Source organism: Zea mays, chromosome 10 (assembly GCF_902167145.1).
Source record: "Zea mays cultivar B73 chromosome 10, Zm-B73-REFERENCE-NAM-5.0, whole genome shotgun sequence".
NCBI classification, from domain to species: domain Eukaryota; kingdom Viridiplantae; phylum Streptophyta; class Magnoliopsida; order Poales; family Poaceae; genus Zea; species Zea mays.
The window spans coordinates 108419248-108425812 of NC_050105.1; positions in this window are offsets into that span (position 1 = coordinate 108419248).

Genomic DNA, 6565 nt, shown 5'->3' on the forward strand with positions numbered 1-6565 from the left:
GGAATTTGTCGGGACCAATAATTAGTGACACCCAAATTATCCCTAAAAACACACTCAGAAAAATACAGACTAAACTCCCGATGGGTGACAGCCGAGCCACCTATAAAAACCGAGACATCTTTTCGAGCGTCTCCCACCACGAGCAGGGCTCCGCCTCGTCCGAGGCCGCCGCCGCTCAGATCGTCTCGCCCGAGCCAGCCTCAGCAGATAAGACAGGGGGCGCCCAAAAACAGACAGAGGACATGCACATTTAATGTGTGTGCCAAACCACGTTGCGGCAACGGAGCACAGTGACTGACAAGACAGCGATCACGTCGGGCGCAACAGCATGATTACGTCTACGCCATAGTGTGTGCACGCCGCTGCCACCCTCCGATAGGACGCCTAATACGACAAGCTGAGCAGACTGGCCTTCGGGCGCAATCTCTCCGCCTCGTCCGACCCCGGGTCCAACCTTCGGGCGATTTCTCCGCCTCGCCCAACGTCAAGTTCGGCCCTCGAGTGAATTCTCCGCCTCACCCGAGCTCGGCCTCGGCCACCAACTACGCCATGAATCCCGCAGACAACCACTCCACCCAATTGTGGCACGCGTCAAGGGACGGCTCGGCTAGCGCCTCGGGAAGACTTCCGCCTCAACCAAGTAGGGGCTCTGATCTTGGTAAGCCCAGCAGGGAATCTCGACGTCATCACGTGCCAGGACGCTGACGCACCCCGTAAGCAGCCTTTGGTCCATACCCCGGCGTTGTTACAACAACTACGGCATGGGCGGCCTCTCCCTCGGGGGGCTCGGGCGTACGGACAACCCCTCGGTCTCTGCCTCGGCTCTCTACGGGAAATCAGCATGCGTGAATCAACAGCACAGTCTGTCGTCACCATCGGCTTGCAGACGGTAGGGCCTCTCTCCTTCGGATACAACACCCGGCTTCACTAAGAACACCCCCCTTGGTGTATAAATAGGGCAATGGTCCCTCCACGAACAAGGGACAACACACGCAGACGAACACTCACTCATCCACTTTGTCTTCGATATTGGCACTTGTCCCAATCATCTCTAGGGACTTGGGGACTTCCACTCTCCCGCCGTGCTTGTAAAACCCTACTACAGGCACCATGGTGCGAGTAATATAAGCCTCATCCCCTCTGCTGGAAGTAGGGCCTTGTGTTGCCCGAACCAGGATAACTGCTTGGGTGTCCTCGCACACCATCTAGAGTCGACAACACATCACATTTACTAGTTGGTTAATGACCCGTGGTCCAAACACCGACAGTTGGCGCGCCAGGTAGGGGCTTGTCGCGTGAAACACGTCTAGTTCTCGCCAAAAACTCTAGATGGTAGGTTTCCACCACCCACTCAGGCTCGGGACGACGATTAGGTTCAGGAGTCTTGAGTTCATGTCTATCGGCATCGAGTATGACATGATACTCCTCTCACCTGTCCCGCTTGAGCGTCCAAGCTCTCGTCACCACCCTTCTCGTCGCAGGAGGCAGAGACAAAGCAATTGGGATCGTGCCACCCAGGGCACTCCGTGCACTGGAGGAGCCATCGGGATGGATGATGGCATCGAGTCCCTCTCAAGGGACTTAGCCAGCGTCAACATTTCACCCGAAGCGTCGCCAGTCGCACATGCACCAACATTCATGGAACCACCTCCTCCGATGTGGGAGACACCAGTTCCCCACGTTGTTGAGCGAGCGGTGTCAGCTACTCCGGCCCTCCCACCCACGGGTTGGGAGGAGCTGGACGCTCCTTGGAGAGACTTGGCGGGGGTCAGGGGAGAATCGTCTATGTTCAACCTCGTCCCCTTCCAACCGAGTTTCGACACCAGCTCCGTCACCCGGATGTACGTCGGGCTTCCTTTCCCCTTAGGGTGCCTGGACTCCGAGGAGGAAGACGACCCAGGCTTCGCCCTGGACTTCTCAGGGCTGAGAGATCTTGAGTCCATGCTGTAGTTTTTGTATGCGTGTGACGAGATGCTCTCCGAAAGCTCGGAGGGTTATAGTTCCGGTGGTGAAGGCTACGACCCGACCTAGGAATGCTTCCACGTTGACTCGGAGATCCCCAAGGAAGGAGATCACCTCGACATGCCGCGGGAAGGTGACCAGCCTCCACCACGTAACCTAGATGAGCCTAAACTCCTCTAGGGAGCCACGTAGCTCACCTTGAGCAACTCCGAGAGTTTCATGACAAGCTCGTGGAAGAGTAGCTTGCTGCAGCTGCGACAAGCTTTGGAGGGAGAGGCTGCGGGTAAAACCCTCGACGGAGGCGCGCGGGCGAAGGCACGTGACGTCCTACGTCACATTGAGGAAGACGCTGACGTCGCTGAGCCCCCCATCCTCAACCGAGTGAGCCAAAGTCTCGCGGCAGCAGCACTCTTGCTCTGCACCCTACCGGAGCCCTCCACCACCGAGGGACGCCGCATCCACGGTGAACTTCGAGAGCTTATGGAATATGTCGCGGTCCAGCAGGCCGAGAGGCTTAGCTTCTCGGCTCTTAGAGCCCGCCTCGAGCCATCATCCGGGGCCCTCTCGCTTCGAGAGGGAGGCCTCAGTGCATCCCACACATAACAGACAAAGGGCCCCCACAGTGCACGACCGTCTCCAAGACAACCGGTGGCCCCAGACAATTAATGACCGTCTCGGCGGACGAACCCAACATCGCGAGACATTCGGCTACCGCCCTCGGCGGGGCGGGCGCTACGACAGCAGGGAGGACCAAAGTCCTTCTCCCGAGCCACCAAGTCCCTAGGTCTTCAGCAAGGCCATCCACAGGGCACCATTCCCGCCTCGGTTCCAAGCCCTGACTACTATCACCAAGTATTCAGAGGAGACGAAGCCGATGCTCTAGCTTATTGATTATCGGCTCGCTTGTCAGCTCGAGGGGGGACGAACGATGACAACCTCATCATTTGGAACCTCCCCCTCTTTCTCTCCAACTCTGCCCGAGCTTGGCTCGAGCACCTTCCGCTGGCACAGATCCATGACTAGGAAGACCTGGCCCAGGTCTTTGGGGGGACTTCCAGGGCACGTACATTTGCCCAGGGAACTCCTGGGACATTCGAAGCTGCCGACAGAAGCCTGATGAAAGCCTCCGCGATTACATTCATAGGTTTTCAAAACAACGCATCGAGCTCCCCGGCGTCACTGACTCCGATGTCATTGGGGCATTCCTCGTCGGGACCTCCTGTCTTGACCTGGTTAGCATGATGGGTTGCAAGACCCCGACCAAGGCCAATGAACTAATGGACATTGCCACGAAGTTTGCTTCAGGGTAGGAGGCAGTCGACGCCCTCTTCCACAAGGATAATGGGGACGGGAAGCGAAAGGAAGGCACCCCCAAGGCGTCCAGCCAACACAACCCGAAAAGGGCAAAAAGAAGACGCAATAGGGTCCGCCCAAGGCCCTCGCCGCCAAGCTCGTCACCGTAGTAGAGAAGCACAACCCTCGAGCCCCCAAGGGGGGCCAGGGGTCTTCGACAAGATGCTGAAGGAGTTGTGCCCTTACCATAAGGGCCCAATCAAACACTCCCTCAGTGAGTGCGACATGCTCCGGCGCTTCTACAACAAGCCCGGTCTCTCGGTAGAAGGGGGAAATAAGAAGGCCCCCGACGGTGGAGACGACGACAAAGGCGGCGGCTTCTCCGATGTGCGTAACTGCTACATGATCTTCCGGGGAGACACCGTTAACCTATCCTCAAGGCAGCGCAAGCAGGAACGCCGGGAAGTCTTCTCGGTCGAGGTAGCGACCCCAGTCTACCTAGACTGGTCGGATCGCGCCATCACCTTCGACCGAGATGACCATTCGGACCACATCCCGAACCCTGGGAGGTATCCACTCGTTGTCGACCCCATCATCGGCAACACGCACCTCACGAATGTGCTCATGGATGGAGGCAGCAGCCTCAACATCATCTATGCACACACTCTGGATCTCCTAGGGGTCAGGCGGTCTCATATCTGACTTGGGGTCGCGCCATTTCATGGGATCACCCCGGCAAGTGGGTGCATCCCTTTGGGAAGATTGACCTGCCTGTTTGCTTCGGGATCCCGCCAATTTCCAAAAGCAAACCCTCATGTTCAAGGTGGTAGGGTTCCAAGGTACGTACCATGCTGTGCTCGGGCGTCCATGTTACACCAAGTTCATGGTTGTTACAAACTATACGTACCTGAAGCTGAAAATGCATGGGCCCGCGGGCATCATCACAGTCGGTCGCATGTACTATCACGCCTACGAGTGCGACGTCGACTGCGTTGAATATGCCGAGGCGCAAGCCAACTATGAGGCCCTCATCGCAGATCTAGAAAACCTTGCAGGAGAGGTACCCAACACCAAGAAGCACGCTGGCAACTTCGAGCCGACCGAAGACACGAAGACCATCCCCCTCGACCCTAGCGACTCCGGAGAGAAGACGTTGTGGATCGGCTCTCAACTTGAGCCCAAATAGGAAGCAACGCTCGTCGACTTTCTCCGCGCGAACGCCGGAGTATTTGTGTGGAGTCCCTCGGACATGCCAGGCATACCGAGGGAAGTCATTGAGCACTCCTTGGATATCCGAGCTAACTCTAGGCCGGTGAGGCAGCACCTGCACCGAATCGATGAAGAAAAGCACAGGGTCATTGGGGAGGAGGTCCACAAGCTTTTAGCGGTCGGAATCATCAAGGAAGTGTTCCATCCGGAATGGTTAGCAAACCATGTATTAGTTAGGAAAAAGGGGGGAATGGAGGATGTGTGTAGACTACACTGGTTTAAATAAAGCATGTCCGAAAGTTCCTTACCCTTTTCCTCGAATAGATCAAATTGTAGACTCTACACCAAGGTGTGAAACACTTTCCTTCCTTGATGCGTACTCAAGCTACCATCAGATATGGATGAAAGAGTCCGACCAACTCGCGACTTCTTTCACCACCCTGCAGGGCATGTATTGTTACACAACCATGCCCTTCGGGCTGCGCAATGCAGGAGCCACGTATCAACATTGCATGAACCATGTGTTTGACAACCACATAGGCTCAATGGCTGAGGCCTATGTCGATGATATTGTGGTTAAAACCAGGAAGGCCGACAACCTCATCGCCGACCTGGAAACTGCATTTGCTTGTCTCTGAGCCAAGAACGTTCGACTCAACCCTGAGAAGTGTGTCTTCGGTGTCCCCCGAGGCATGCTCTTAGGATTCATAGTCTCGGAGCGAGGGATTGAGGCTAACCCGGAGAAGGTCTCAGCCATCACCAACATGGGGCCCATCAAAGACGTCAAAGGAGTTCAGCGGGTTATGGGATGCCTCGTGGCCCTGAGCCACTTCATCTCACGACTTGGAGCAAAGGGCATGCCCCTGTATCATCCCTTGAGGAAGACCGAGCGCTTCGCTTGGACGCCTGAAGCGAAGAAGCCCTCGAGAACCTCAAGAAACTTCTCTCCAATGCCCCCATCTTGGTACCCCCTACCGAACGGGGCCCCTTTTACTCTACATAGTTGCAACCACCCAGGTGGTCAGCGCCTCTATCGTGGTAGAGAGAAAGGAGGATGGACATGCCTTGCTGGTCTAGAGGCTTGTGTACTTTGTCAGCGAGGTAATGTCCGAGACAAAGGTACGTTACCCATAAGTCTAGAAGATGTTGTATGCGGTAGTCCTAACTTGGAGAAAATTGTGCCACTATTTCGAGTCTCATTCTGTAACGATGGTGTCGTCCTTCCCTCCGAGGGAGATCATCCAGAGTAGGGAAGCCTCGGGCAGGGTGGCCAAGTGGGTCGTCGAACTCATGGGAGAAACTCTCTTATTCGCCCCCAAGAAGGCCGTCAAATCCCAGGCCCTTGCCGACTTTCTGGTCGAATGGACCGATATCCAGTTACCAACAGCTCCGATCTAGGCCGAGTTATGGACCATGTATTTCGACGGATCGCTGATGAAAACTGGGACGTCTGCTAGATTGCTTTTCATCTCACCCCTCGGCGTACATCTGTGATATGTCGTGCGTCTCCACTTCGCTGCGTCCAACAACGTTGCCGAGTATGAGGCCCTGGTCAATGGTTAGCGCATCACCATCGAGCTAGGTGTCAGATGCCTCGACGTCCTAGGGGATTCCTAGCTCGTCATTGACCAGGTGATGAAAAACTCGAGCTACCACGACGCAAGGATAGAGGCTTACTGCGAGGAAGTTTGGCGCCTTGAAGACAAATTCTTCGGCCTAGAGCTCAACCACGTCACGTGATGGTACAATGAGGTAGCAGACGAACTAGAGAAGATCACCTCGGGGCGAACCATGGTCCCTCGAACGTCTTTGCTAGGGACATCTTCAAACCCTTGGTGATGCCTAGGGAGGCATCTGAGCTCGCCCCTCATGAGGAAACACCCCCGGACAACGGGCCCGAGGCTATGCAGATCGACGACGACGATGACCAAGCCACTCCAGCCTCGGAGTTGAGGGCGCTTTACCTAGAGTATCTCCTCTAAGGAGAGCTCCCTCTAGGGAAGACCGAGGCCCGACGCCTCACTCGCCGAGCGAAGACCTTGGTGCTGATAGGAGAAGAAAAATAGTTGTACCGACGCAGCCCCTCAGGAATACTTCAACG